The sequence below is a fragment of the Ovis aries genome, chromosome X (genome assembly GCF_016772045.2).
Source record: "Ovis aries strain OAR_USU_Benz2616 breed Rambouillet chromosome X, ARS-UI_Ramb_v3.0, whole genome shotgun sequence".
In the NCBI taxonomy this organism is placed as follows: Eukaryota; Metazoa; Chordata; class Mammalia; order Artiodactyla; family Bovidae; genus Ovis; species Ovis aries.
The window spans coordinates 5,664,140-5,679,500 of NC_056080.1; the positions used below are offsets into that span (position 1 = coordinate 5,664,140).

The 15,361-nt window shown below is 46.5% G+C and overlaps 1 protein-coding gene across 1 annotated transcript in view; it reads left to right on the forward strand.

The window, feature by feature from the left end:
* Window positions 1–15,361, forward strand: part of LOC101116807 (protein kinase cAMP-dependent X-linked catalytic subunit) — a 79,633-nt gene that overhangs the window by 63,407 nt on the left and 865 nt on the right. The gene's annotated exons all lie outside the window — the stretch shown is intronic.

Sequence of the window (15,361 nt, forward strand, 5' to 3'; positions counted from 1 at the left end):
GTGGGTTGCCATTTCCTTCTCCAGGGGATCTTCCTGACCCAGGGATTGAACCCGGGTCTCCCACATTGCAGGTAGACGCTTTAACCTCTGCACCACCAGGGACTGTATTCTTAAATTCAAGAATACAGTCTCTCAGAAAACCTCCTGTAGCCACTGAAAGTGAAGATATAATCCTCAGTGCAGAATTAAACTGACTTGTTTGTTGTGTGACCATTAGTTCCGGGCTTAGAGAAAAAAAACGTTCTATGTGACTGATTAAGGAGTGTAGGCAAAGAAAGGCGTTTGTTCTTTCCTCCTCCTTGAGAATTCCAGAGCCCTGTCTCGTCTTCCGAAGCCCCAGACCCATCTCCTTCTTGGGGACCCCTGACCCCTTTCTCCTCCTCAGAGAACCCCAGACTTCTCAATCTGCCTAGGAATTGACTCTCTCAGTCCTCCCTTTTCTTTTAAGAGAATGACGTTGCCAAGGGAAAGGGGTGTCGTTTTCAACTGCTTCCTGCTGTTGAGGGGCGTCGTCCCTAAATTGTTGAGGCAACATACTCTCTTGACCCTCATGTTGAGGGTCTCTGATCCAGGGACCCCAAGATGATAAGTTGCAGGAGGTTGTGGCACTCGAAGGAGCCTGGACAACCACTTGTGACTTCCAAGCTTTCAAACGGTTACAAACCAACATTATACAGTTACAGATGTAAGGCAAAATAGTCTTTAAGCCAAGTTAAAACATAACCAAAATTAAAACTTGTATTATGTCCATAGTTAAGGTACAATATGTTATACCAGCCCATCTTAGGATTGTTGATGTCATCATGGAGTTGAGGAAAGTTCTTTCCTTGAAGCCGAGAAACCCACGATGGGATGCCTTCAATTGGTGCTGCTGTTGCTAAGTCGCTTCAGTTAAGTCCGACTCAGTGCAACCCCATAGACAGCAGCCCACCAGGCTCCCCCGTCCCTGGGATTCTCCAGGCAAGAACGCTGGAGTGGGTTGCCATTTCCTTCTCCAATGCGTGAAAGTGAAGTCACTGAGCCATGCCCAACTCTCAGCGACCCCATGGACCACCAGGCTCCTCTGTCCATGGGATTTTCCAGGCAAGAGTACTGGAGTGGGATGCCATTGCCTTCTCTTCAATTGATGGGGCAGTTGCAAAAGCTGAAAGCTGAGTCACATAGTTAATTTTAAGGCTTCAGGATCTATGACAATATCTGTTCAAGAAAGCATTCTGGCATACAGACAGTCCCTTCTTAGGAACAGTTTGAGCCCTCATTAAAACTGCGGGTGAAACGTGAAGGCAACTGTCTTGTGTTTCCTGAGTTAGCTTACGCAGACGCCTCTTGATAATGTAATCAGCCTCTTTGGCTTTTCCTGAAGATTGGAGTCTCCAGGAACAGTGTAAATGATATTCTGTTCCTAGAGGTTTTGACTCCCCTTGAGTTACAGTAGCTTTAGAGGTGGAACATTGTTGCTCTAAACTTTAGAGTTTAAGATCCCACTTCCATCATAAGAAGTCAGTATGGTTAAGATTTTCCTCATTAGTAAATTTAGGAACTTTCAGTACAGTTCAGTTGAGTTCAGTCCAGTCGCTCAAAACAATAGTAGCAATTCCCCTTAAGCAATGTGGCTGTAGCCTTTTTTTCAGTAACAAACAAGCTAAACTCTGATCCTATGGGCAAGCTGAAAGCAGGATCTTGAAAGAGAGCAGTTTGAAGAGGCTTGAAAGCCTTTTGAGTCTGGGGGCCAAACCACTTTGTGTTTGGACCTGCTGAGTCTCCGTTATAAGTTTATACAAAGGCCGCGCAAGTTCCCCGTAACCTGGAATGCAAATGAGGCAATAACCTATAATGGCCAAGAATCCTCTCAATTGTCTTAAAAGTCATAGGTGGAGGGTGAATTAGTATAGGTTCAACTCTAGAAAGCAAGCTTCAAATCAACGACTAAAAAATATTTGGCTCATTCAGGAATTTCAGACAGTAAAGTATAAGGATTAGACCCTACTTATTCATGTATCTTGAATGAGGCTCCATTTATCAACTGACTTTTTTACACCTCAGATAGGAGTGTTGTAGGGACTGTTGCAGGGAATTAACAGCCCCTGTTCCTTTAAATTTTCAGTGATGGTTTTAACCCTTCCCTAACACTTCAGGCTTTAATGGATACTGTTTTTGATGTGAAAATAAAAACAAAAGAAAAAAGAAAAGTGAAGTCACTCAGTTGTGTCCAACTCTTTGCGACCCTGTGGACACCAGGCTTCTCCATCCGTGGGATTTTCTAGGCAACAGTACTGGAGTGGCTTGCCCTTTCCTTCTCCAGGGAACTTCCCGACCCAGGGATCGAACCTAGGTCTCCCACATTATAGACAGACGCTTTCCGTCTGAGCCACCACTGATCTTACCCAGAAGGCTGAGAAGCGATGAGAAATAGGTGAGGGTCATTGAACTGAATGTGTATGTGAGGGTCATTGAACTGAATGTGTATATGATTAAACTTTTAAAATTAAGCTTCTTATTTTCTGTTGTTCAGTTCAGTTCAGTCGCTCAGTCGTGTCCGACTTTTTGCGACTTCATGAAGCGCAGCACGCCAGGCCTCCCTGTCCATCACCATCTCCCGGAGTTCACACAAATTCATGTCCATTAAGTCAGTGATGCCATCCAACCATCTCATCCTCTGTCGTCCCCTTCTCCTCCTGCCTTCAATCTTTCCCAGCATCAGGGTCTTTTCCAATGAGTCAGTTCTTTGCATCAGGTGGCCAAAGGATTGGGGTTTCAGCGTCAACATCAGTACTTCCAATGAACACCCAGGACTGATCCCCTTTAGGATGGACTGGTTGGATCTCCTTGCAGTCCAAGGGACTCTCAAGAGTCTTCTCCAACACCACAGTTCAAAAGTGTCAATTCTTCGGCTCTTAGCTTTCTTTATAGTCCAACTCTCACATCCATACATGACCACTGGAAAAACCATAGCCTTGACTAGATGGACCTTTGTTGACAAACTTAACGTTTCTGCTTTTCAATATACTGTCTAGGTTGGTCATAACCTTCCTTCCAAGGAGTAACCGTCTTTTAATTTCATTGCTGCAGTCACCATCTGCAGTGATTTTGGAGCCCCGCAAAATAAAGTCTGACACTATTTCCACTGTTTTCCCATCTATTTGCCATGAAGTGATGGGACCGGATGCCATGATCTTTGTTTTCTGAATGTTAAGTCTTAAGCCAACTTTTTTCACTCTCCTCTTTCACTTTCATCAAGAGGCTCTTTAGTTCTTCTTTGCTTTCTGCCATAAGGGTGGTGTCATCTGCATATCTGAGGTTATTGATACTTCTCCCGGCAATCTTGATTCCAGCTTGTGCATCTTCCAGCCCAGCGTTTCTCATGATGTACTCTACATAGAAGTTAAATAAGCAGGGTGACAATATACAGCCTTGACATACTCCTATTTGGAACCAGTCTGTTGATCCATGTCCAGTTCTAACTGTTGCTTCCTGACCTGCATACAGGTTTCTCAAGAGGCAGGTCAGGTGGTCTGGTATTCCCATCTCTTCAGAATTTTCCACACTTTATTGTGATCCACACAGTCAAAGGCTTTGGCATAGTCAATAAAGCAGAAATAGATGTTTTTCTGGAGCTCTCTTGCTTTTTCCACGATCCACCGGATGTTGGTAATTTGATCTCTGGTTCCTCAGCCTTTTCTAAAGCCAGCTTGAACATCAGGGAGTTCACGGTTGACGTATTGCTGAAGCCTGGCTTGGAGAATTTTGAACATCACTTTACTAGCCTGTGAGATGAGTGCAATTGTGCGGTAGTTTGAGCATTCTTTGGCATTGCCTTTCTTTGGAATTGGAATGAACACTGACCTTTTCCAGTCCTGTGGCCACTGCTGAGTTTTCCAAATTTGCTGGCATATTGGGTGCAGCATTTTCACAGCATCATCTTCCAGGATTTGAAAGAGCTCAACTGGAATTGGGGTGTAGCCAATTAACTATATTTTGATAGTTTTAGGTGGATAGCAAAGGGACTCAGCCACACATACACATGGATCCATTCTCCCCCAGCTCCCCTCCCATCCAGGCTGCCATATGACATTGAGCAGAGTTCCCTGTGCTGGACAGCAGGTCCTTGCTGGTTCTCCATGTTAAATACAGCAGTGTGTCCATGTCCATCCCACACTCCCTGACTATCGCTTCCCCCATCCTTCCCCCTGGTGACCATAAGGTTATTACAGAGTATTGAGCAGAGTTCCCTGTGATGCCCAGCAGGTCCTTGCTGGTTCTCCTTGTTAAATACAGCAGTGTGTCCATGTCCATCCCACACTCCCTTACTATCTCTTTCCCCCTCCTTCCCCCCGATAACCTTAAGTTCATTCTCTAAGTCTGTGAGTCTGTTTTGTAAATAAGCTCATTTGTATAATTTCTTTTTAGATTCTGCATAGTATTTACAGTATTTCTGTTTCTCTGTCTGAATATGTCCTAGTTATTTTATTTATTTATTTTTTGCTTATTTCTAGTAAAAATTACCTGAAGTGTTCCTACGATTTAAGGAAACAGTTGGTAAGGAACACATCGCGAGATCTACCCTCAATAAAGTGTTGAGTGTTAACTGTTTTGTTGTTCAGCCGGTTAGTTGTGACCATCTCTTTGCAACCCCGTGGACTGCAGCACGCCAGGCTTCCCTGCCCTTCACTGTCTCCCGGCGCTCACTCCCGGCGCTCATGTCCATTGAGTTGGTGATACCTTCCAACCATCTCATCCTCTGTTACCCCCTTCTTCTGCCCAGTGTCAATCACGGTGTTTTCTAACGAGCTGGCTCTTCACATCAGGCGGCCGAAGTGTTGGAGCTTCAGCATCAGTCCTTCCAGTGGATATTCAGGGTTTGATTTCCTTTAGGATGGACTGTTGTTACGTATAGATGTTACTGAACACAAGTTTATGTGCCTGACGGGTACTGAGGTGAAACAAACTAAAAAATGTCCGACTTTGGAGCAGAGAAGCGTTTTATTGCAGGGCCGAGCAAGGAGGCAAGTAGCTTGTGGTCAGAAAAGCCCCCTAACTCCTGGAATGGTGTCAGCAAAGCGCTTTTAAAGGCAGGAGGAGGGAGAGTGTGCTTACTTGTTGCAAAATTCTTGGTGGTGGAATCCTTCCTTCTTGCAGCTGTCCACAGTGGGTCAGGGCCCCCAGGTTCCTGTGAACCTCCAAGGGGGACAAATGTTATGGTCTGTTTTGCAACTTTTTATCTCTTTAGGAATGGAAAACTGTTACACTCTGAAAGTCAAGAGCCTTGAGGAGGCCCTACTATGTGTATTTCAGGCTAGAGACAGGGTTGGTTTACAGAAGGTGCAGAGAGAGCCTGAGAAAGCCGAGGAAACACCAGAGTTAAAAAAGAACATTTAATATGGAATCAGGTCTGCCTCTTCCGAGCTCCATAGACTGGTGTGTTGGCCAGCAGCCCTTGAGGATGCATTGTACTCAGAACTGAAACCTTATACCTGTCAAACAGTGAGTGACCCATTCTGCCCTCCTCCTCCCCGCCCCCCCATTCCCCTCTACCCACTGACCCTGGCAAGCACTGCTGGGGCCGGGTTTCACATTTCCCCAGAAACCTTTTTCAGTTCTCAAGAACATCGCGGAGAATAGACTCCAGCTTTTGGTATCTGGGTTACAAAGGTCTGGCTTGGAGCCGGCTGCAAATTCAGCATTTACGGTTCCCCTGGGGTGTGGGGGCGGCGCGGGGGGCGGAGGGGCGTGTCTTGGAAAGCCACTGGCTGAACAATCATTCGTCCTCATGAATCAGAGTCTGTGTGCAGGCTGTCTAAGAGGAAGGTGTGGGGACATGGTGGGGAGAGTGGGGAAGAAATCCAGAAAAGGCAGCGCTTTTTAAATGATGTCATTCCAGTAAGTGAGGGAGGAACAGAGAATAGTTTGGCCCAATGAGGTCTGAATTCTGGCACTTCTTGTCCACTGGGCTTATTTTTGTCCACGTGGAGAATCTCGGCCCAGACGCCTGAAAGGCATAGGATTCAGTTCTCGCAGAGTACATCCTGATACCCAAGAGCTCTGCATTTCCCGGTGGCCAGATGTTCAGCTCCTCGGCTTTTTTTTTCTTGGAATTTCTTGTCCTTTCCTGCTACCCCTGAGGAAGGGGGCCTCTGGCATCCTAACAGTGAGAATTTTATGCTGTTTTTCAGAATGTCATTTTAGAGAGAACTGGCACTCTTGTCAGTTCAGTTCAGTCGCTCAGTCATGTCTGACTCTTTGCGACCCCATGGACGGCAGCATACCAGGCTTCCCTGTCCATCACCAACTCCCGAAGCTTGCTTAAACTGACGTCCGTCGAGTCCGTGATGCCATCCAGCCATCTGCTCTTTTTGTCGTCCTCTTTCTCAGAGAGCCCTTAATTTGTACTTTCCAGACCTCTCACTGTGGTCACGGTGAGACACTGCTTTGGCACATTGGGCAGAACTGTTCCAGACGCACGCACGGACCTTGGTCCGTGTTTGTGGCAACGCTCTACGTGACTGCTCCAAATCCTTTTCTCTTCCCACATAAACTCCAAGCTCTGCGTTTCCAGTTTTTACCAGAATGGTTGGGAGGGGCTTGAAGAGTGCTGCGGGCTTCCCCGGGTGGCGCTGGTGGTCAAGAACCCGCCTGCGAATGCTGGTCAGGAAGATCCCCTGGAGGAGGGCATGGCAACCCACTCCAGTATTTCTTGCCTGGAGAATCCCACGGACGGAGGAGCCTGGCGGGCTGCGGTTCATGGAGCTGCTAAAGAGTCAGACACGATTTTGGCAGCTTAGCACGCATGTAGAAGAGAACCATGGGTCTCTTTTCCAGCACATCTGTGCATTAAAAACGTGATGATCCTTTTCTTCTCTTCATGCCCGTTGCTCTCCATGACACACACCAGTCATCTCTGCATTTTAGAGCCGGTTTATGACCGTGCTGTCTTTGTGGGGGAGTCATGGTTTTCTCCAGCCTGTATTCACAATCTCTCAACATTTGTACTTTGACCAAAAGTTGGTCCAGAGTTGCTTTTCTTTTCTCTTTCTTTGGGGGGGGGGGGGGGGGGGGGGGCGGGTGTGGTTAGCTATTTTTTTTTTCCTTCTTTTACAACCGTTAGGTCAAAACTGCCAGGGCCGTCGTCTGCGGCCATTAATGTTTTATGACCTGCTCTGGGATACCGGTTGGATGGATTTGCCTTCCTTACGGTGGTGGAAGGTCTTTGTCAGCTCTTGGCGGCCAGGGACGAGGCAGCCAGCCTCTCCAGGAGAGGCCTCCAGGGCTCACTGAAGATCTGTGCAGAGCTTGGAGTGCTGCGTGCCCGAGAGGGTTCTCCTTTTTTTTTTTTTTTTAATTAATTTTTACTGGAATATGTAGTGGCTTTACGACGCTGTGTTAGTTAGTGTCTGCTGTATGGCAGAGCAAGTCAGCTGTGCATATTCATATGTTCCCTCTCTTTTTTGGATTCCCTTCCCATTTACGTCATCACAGAGCATTGAGTCGAGTTCTCTGTGCTAAACAGTAGGTTCTCATTACTTATGTATTTTATACATAGTAGGTGGTATGAGGCTTCCCTGATAGCTCGGTTCATAAAGAATCCGCCTGCAATTCAGGAGACCCTGGTTCAATTCCTGGGTTGGGAAGATCCCCTGGAGAAGGGACAGGCCACCCACTCCAGTATTCTTGGGCTTCCCTGGTGGCTCAGCTGGTAAAGAATCCGCCTGCAATGTGGGAGACCTGGGTTTGATCCTTCAGTTGGGGAGATCCCCCTGGAGAAGGGAAAGGCCACCCCCTCCAGTGGCCTGGAGAATCCCATGGACAGAGGAGCCTGGCGGGCTACAGTCCATGGGGTCACAAAGAGACACGACTGAGTGACTGAACAAGGACATATATATACATATTTTTTCTCGAAATATTTATGTATCTTTATGTATCTCTGCATGCATGTGACAACATACATAATTCTAAAAAAATTAAACTTCATCAAATTTAGCTTTTCTCACACTTGGGTGTTGCTTAGGATTTCATCCAGATTTTATGCTGAACGTGTTTTCTGGCTTTATTTATTTTTACATCAAAATGCTGAAGCCTTTGTCATTTATTGATAGGTGAAGCATGGTAGGGATTTTTTTTTTAATGAATGGCTTTTCCCAGTCCATTCAGTAAATAGTCCATCTTTTCCCTGTTGAGTAAGGAACCAACTTTTTCCACATCGAGTTCAGTTCAGTTCAGTCGCTCAGTCATGTCCGACTCTTTGCGACCCCATGAATTGCAGCACGCCAGGCCTCCCTGTCCATCACCAACTCTCGGAGTTCGCTCAGATTCATGTCCATCGAGTCGGTGATGCCATCTAGCCATCTCATCCTCGGTCGTCCCCTTCTCCTCCTGCCCTCAATCCCTCCCAGCATCAGCGTCTTTTCCAATAAGTCAACTCTTCTCATGAGGTGGCCAAAGTACTAGAGTTTCAGCTTCAGCATCATTCCTTGCAAAGAAATCCCAGGGCCGATCTCCTTCAGAATGGACTGATTGGATCTCCTTGCAGTCCAAGGGACTCTCAAGAGTCTTCTCCAACACCACATTATAGCTTCCCAAAGTATTTAAGTCTGTGTATTTGGTTCCACGAGTCTGTCTGTAGTCTGTACGCTTAACAAATCTGAGAGTTCATTTCTCTTTGCTCAAATGGAGTCCTGTTTTGGAGCAAATTTTTTTTTTTTTTTGAAATTTCATTTAAGTTTATTCAACATAAGATTCATAGGTTCCTGTCAGTTTAAAGGTAGCCTACATTTCACACACAAAACCGTATTTTCTTATGGTTGAATGTAAGTATATGTCTTTTTTTTCCCCTTAAGGGGAAGGAAAATGTGTATTGACTAATTTTGGGTACATCATGAGATAGTCTGTTATTCGTAAAAGAAAGTCATTATAGTAAAAACCAATTTAATTAATGAAAGTGCAGGTCCCTGAGTCATGTTCAACTATTTGTGATCCCATGGAGTATAGCCCGCCAGGCCCCTCTGTCCATGGAATTCTACAGGCAAGAATCCTAGAGTGGGTTGCCATTTACTTCTCCACTGGGGCAAAAATTTTTAAAGAAATCATTAAAAGTCACCCTTCACTGTTTCGTCAACTTCTGAACTTGGCAAATGATCCCATGGAAAGGAGCTTTCTTGTTATTTTAGGTTATTAATGCCACATAAAACTTGTATTAATTTTATTATTATTATTTTTTATTATCAGCACCCACTTTAAGCTTTTTACAGTCCATGAACGGCATTTGAATACACGTGAGCAGATGTAGGTCTAAGCTATTTCTACAGCCTGTGAAAGTCAGCTAGCAGATGTTTTCAGGCATGTTATTGCTGTTCCTGCCGATTGTTCGGAACAGTGGAGCTTACGGTGTATTCTGTTCTGTGTTGAGACTATTCCTGTTCCCAAATTGACTCTTCTGTTTTCCGTTGACCTGAAAGCTGCCCATGGGAGGCAGCCGCCTCCTAGACTGACATGGAAGGCCTTGGGTCTTGTGGTTTGGTTTCCGAAGCTCTCAGCAAACTCAAGAGTGTTTCCTGGAAGCCGCCTGCGAGTTTCAGTCCTCATTTATTTTTCCGTCAGTCCCCACCATCTGCCGCACCCTGATCACATTTAGAAAACCATGCGGTGGCTTTCCAGGCGTAAGGAAACCCATAAATCCTTCTCCCGACGTAAGAATTCTGGGTTCTCTTGAGAACCGAGAATACAGGATCCTACCACAGGGGTGTTACTGAAGTCAGGCTCACTGATCAAAACACACTACTCAAGAGGTACGTGTTGGTTGGGAGGAAACTTTGCTTTATTTTGCATGCTGGCCATCTGGGAGAGAAAGCGGACTCAAGTCCAAAAGCCATCTTCCCCTCTGCCCAGCAGTGGACAAGAACTTTTGAAGGGGAGTTTCGGGGCGGGGGGGCCACAGGCGGAGGTAGGGGGCTCCTTGCAGAAACAGCACAGTCAGCTCCAACAGTCATCCTGAAATCGGTCATCAGTGGCCAAACCAGTGTCGTCTTGATTGTTTTAGGTACGGTTAATCAGGACTTGTTGCCTTTGAACTGTGGTGTTGGGGAAGATTCTTGAGTGTCCCTTGGACTGCAGGGAGCACTAACCAGTCCATCCTAAAGGAAATCAACCCTGAATATTCATTGGAAGGACTGAGGCTGAAACTCTCATCCTTTGGCCACCTGATGCAAAGAACTGACTCCTTGGAAAAGACCCTGATGCTGGGAAAGATTGAAGGTGGGAGGAGACGGGGGCGACAGAGGATGAGATGGTTGGATGGCATCGCTGACTCGATGGACATGAGTTTGAGCAAGCTCTGGGAGATGGTGATGGACAGGAAATCCTGGCGTGGTGCAGTCCATGGGGTGGCAGAGAGTCGGACAGGACTGATCAGCAAAAACAATCTTCAGTTCCAGGATTGGTCTGAGTTCCCCAACCAGAGATCGAAGCTGGGCTCTTGGCAGCAAAATCACGAGGGTCCTAACCACTGGACTGCCAGGAAATTCCCTTGGTGGGCATTTAGGACAATTCGTATTTTTCTCTCCAGTGTTTCCTAGTTTACTTTTTACATTTTATACAACTTTCAAAGGTTATACTCCGCTTACAGTTGTTTCAGAATATTGGCTACGTTTCCTGGGACGCACACGCGTCTCACCTGTCTTTCCTGTGGTATACAATGTATATCCTTGTAGCTTATGCAGTGTACACGTGGTAACTTGCGCCTCCGAGGCCCTTCCTACTACGTTGCCCCTGCCCCTTCCTTCTCCCCACTGGTCACTGCTAGTGTCTGCTCTGTACCTCTGAGTCGGCTTCTTTCCTCTTCTGTTCATGGTCTTATGGTTCTTAGATCCCACATATCAGTCAGTTCAGTCGCTCAGTTGTGTCTGACTCTTTGCAGCCCCCCGTGGACCACAGCATTCCAGGCTTCCCTGTCCATCACCGCCTCCTGGACTTTACTCACACCCATGTCCGTCAAGTTGGTGATGCCATCCAACCATCTCATCCTCTGTCGCCTCCTTCTCCTCCTCCTTTCAATCTTTCCCAGCATCAGGGTCTTTTGCAATGAGTCAGCTCTTCTCATCAGGTGGCCAAAGGATTGGAGTCTCAGCTTCAGCATCAGTCCTTCTGATGAATATTCAGGACCGATCTCCTTTAGGATGGACTGGTTGGATCTCCTTGCAGTTCAGGGGACTCTCATTTGTAACTCATTTCATTCAGTACAGTGTCCTGCAAGTCATTGATGTCCTTTCTTTTCTTTTTTTTTGGGGGGGGGGGGTGGTTCTCTTTTATTTGTTTCTGTGTTACTGAATTGTCTTTCCCGTTTATCCATTCTTACGGATATCTGTTACTCAGTCTCTGTATCTGCGGCTCAGTTTCCATACCATCTAATGTCCTGTCCTCTGTTCTGTGATCCTGTCTTCTGCTGTGTGTGTGTGCATGTGCTCAGTCACGTCTTAACTCTTTTTGGAACCCATGGACTCGACAGCCCGCCAGGCTCCTCTGTCCATGGGGATTCTCCAGGCAAGAAGACTGGAGTGGGTTGCCGTTTCCTCCTCGGTGATGTACATGTTTAGAAGAACCGCACTGCCCATCTGTAACATATTATTTTGTTCGTGTGGCTTTTCAAATGGGTGGAAAGCCCTCTGCCCTTTCCGTTAATTATCTTTTCTTAATAACTGATGTATGCAAGACATATGATAAGGAAGGGATTCCAGACAGTTGGAGTTTTCTTGCCACGGGCGTACATGACTTATTTTCAACAACGGCAACAAAAATTTCTCTGTGGTGCAGTTGCCGTGGAGCTTCAGCTCTTTGACGCTTTTGTATCAAGCATACTGAGAAATAGCCTAGCAACCAAAACAAGAAAAGAAAGTGGCCTTAGAAGTAATCATACAGTTAGGGTGGGATTTGAAAATAAATCAGAGTGTAACCAATATACAGAATAAACTTCAAGAGTTAAAAAATTGGTGGAAGCCCTGTATTTTGAGGGAAGATTTCTAAGCCATATTGGTATATCAAAAAGTAGCTTGCAGATTAATGACTGCACTGTTCTTCGTTGGTTTGGGGGTGACAGGGATGTGTTTTGGGAAACTACATATTTTTCAGCATCTTCATGGGGGGTGGGGGGCGTCCCTGATAGCTCAGTTGGTAAAGAATTCATCTGCAATGCAGGAGACTCCGGTTCAATCCCTGGGTCAGGAAGATCCCCTGGTGAAGGCATAGGCTACCCGCTCCAGTATTCTTGCCTGGAGGATCCCGTGGACTACGGTTCCTGCCGTCACAAAGATGGTCGGACACAACTGAGCGCCTCTCACTTCCCTGGTGGCTCAATGGTGGAGAATCCGCCTGCGACGCAGAAGACGTGGGTTCCATCCCTGGGTGGGGAAGATCCGCTGGAGGAGGGCATGGCAACCCACTCCAGTATTGCCTGGAGAATCCCATGGACAGAGCAGCGTGGTGGGCTCAGTAGCGCTTGGAGTCGCAAGAGTCAGACATGAGTTATAGACTGGAAACGAAACAACAAAATGTGTCTCTAGACCCAAATCCGTAGGGAAGATGTAGCAAGACAGACGTGGAGCGAGGGGAACGTTAAAGGCGATCGTAAACAGAAACGTTCGGTTTATTCCCTTTCATGCCTCTGTGGCTTGAGTTTGGAAAGCAAACCCCACATTAAAATACGCCCGCCAGAATTTATACCGCCGTAGCCTTCGAAGGGCCTGTTTTCACGTCCCTGTCTTGCTCTGGCGGGTCCGTTTCTGTTGGCACGTAGCATTCCCAGCGTGCAGCCCTGCTGGTGCGTGGTCATCGCCCAAGAGTAGATAACCATTCTTGATACAGCGTTTTCCTCACCTTTTAATTTGAGTGTCTTTGGCTTTACTTGGAGGATAATGGCTTTGCAATATGGTGTCGCCTTCTGCCGTGTGCCAGCATGCATCCGCCGCAGGTAGGCACAGGTCCCTGCCCTCTTGAGCCCCCTCCCACCGCCCTGCCCACCGCAGCCCTCTGGGTGGTCACAGAACCCCCCGGTCTGAGGCGCACAGCAAACGCCACTGGCTGTCTCTCTCGCACACAGTCCCGTGTGCGTTGACATGCCGCTGTCTGGATTCGGCCCACCCTCTCCTTCCCCCGGCGGGTCCTCTTGTCTGCATCTGCGTCTCCCACGGCTGCCCCGTGGAGAGATCTGTGCCATCCGTGCACACTTTCCAGACTCTTTCTTGAAGTCCAGTTGCTTTCCAATTGGGTCGCGTTTTTCCGTGAAGCCTCCCTTTGCATTGAAATATCCCCCCTCGCCTTCAGCGGCTCCTTCACCACGACCCTGACAGGCACTCTCTCTCTGTATATATATAGCTCCCTCTCTCTCTCTCTCTCTCTCTCTCTCTCTCTCGGACTTGGATTGAGGGCTCCTTCTTTCTCGGATTGAAAGCTTCTCCCAGGAAGATATCACGTCCTTCTCAGCCGTGTGGCCCCTGCCTCGTGCTGGGAACCCCTTGTGCGTTCTGACTGGTTTTGTTCGGTGTTAGCGGAGCTGAGCTGAACACCTACTTTTTTTTTTTTTTTACAACCCTGTCATCTCAGGGAGTGGGTGGGTGCGGAGGTTGAGAGACGCACATGTGTTAGGCATTATAATCATGCATTCGCAAAGAAATTTTTTTAAAAAAGGGATAAATTACAATGCTTAAAAATAGGCATCGGACCCCTTTTCAATCAGAATAATAGGAAAATGACTATTATTAAAAATTTCAGTCCAAATAATGACAGATTCCACGTAAGAGGAGACGGTTTGCAACCCGCTTATTACAAATTGTCGGGGGTGGGGAGTGATTCCATTCTGAGTTTTACCTCACGAAAGAGAGAATTATTATTATAGGTTTTATGATTTTTCATTTTTTTTATGGGGCCATCAGATCTCAAGTCTGGTCATTATTTCATAAATGCCTCTTGCCCAGACCGTTGTAGGATCTGTTTAGAGGTTACAGTGTGGTCTCTGTGGCATGTGAGACACGTCGCCTGTTTCAATTTATTTCTGAAAATTCTGAAACTCTAAGGCATCGTATATTTCTGAAATACATTTGACTGCCTCTCAAGTCTTCACTCATGTGGTTGGAAGATGTGGTTTTCTCTTTTGCAGTGGTTGAGCCAGCCCTCTGAGATGTGAGTGAAGAATTGACGTGGGCTTGGGCCTGAGTGTATTCCGAATTCCACCCTTTTTTGCAGATGAGGAGTGCACACATGATTTAGGTGTAAAAAAAACAAAATATGTGAGATCACTTTCTGAGTTACTATTACTTGGAGAAAGGGACTGAAATTTACACATATCAGTATGTAATTGTTCCACGGTATCTCTCATTAGGGAATTGGATAGAAAAGCCTTTATTACTATTATTTTTTAAATTTTATTTTGTATTGGGACATAGCCGATTAATAATGCTGTGATGGTTTCAGGTGAACAGCAAAGGGACTCAGCCATCCATACACGTGTATCCACTCTCCCCCAAACTCCCCTCCCATCCAGGTTGCCACATGACATGGAGCAGAGTTCCCTGTGCTGTCCAGCAGGTCCTTGCTGGTTCTTCATGTTAAATACAGCAGTGTGTCCATGTCCATCCCAGACTCCCTGACTATCCCTTCCCCCATCCTTCCCCCTGGTGACCATAATGTTATTACAGAGGATTGAGCAGAGTTCCCTGTACTGTCCAGCAGGTCCTGGCTGGTTCTTCTTGTTACATACAGCGGTGTGTCCATGTCCATCCCACACTCCCTAACTATCCCTTCCTCCATCCTTACCCCCTGGAACCATAAGGTTATTACAGAGGATTGAGCAGAGTTCCCTGTGCTGTCCAGCAGGTTCTTGCTGGTTCTCTATATTAAATCCAGCAGTGTGTCCATGTCCATCCCAGACTCCCTGACTGTCCCTTCCTCCTGTACTTCTCCCTGGGAACCAAAATGTCCTTCTCTAAGTCTGTGACTGTGTTCCTGTTTTGTAAATCAGTTCCCTTTGTATCGTTTCTTTTTCCATCCTGCATATAAGGGGTGCCTCACAATATCTCTCCTTTCTCTGACTGACTTCACTCAACACGACACCCTCCGGATCCGTCCGTGTTGCCGCAGATGGCATTATTTCATTCTTTTTAATGGTCAAGTACTATTCTGACGTATATATCTACCGTGTCTTCATGCATTCCTCTGTCAGTGGACATTGAGATTGTCTGGGCTATTGTAAACGGTGAAAAGCCTTTATTTTTCAGCCAAGCCCAGGTGAGTAATTTAACAGTCAGTAGACAGTGAAGACAACTTCAAAAGAATATTTACCAGCCAAGTGACAGTGAAAGCTGCTCAGTCATGTCCAGTTTTT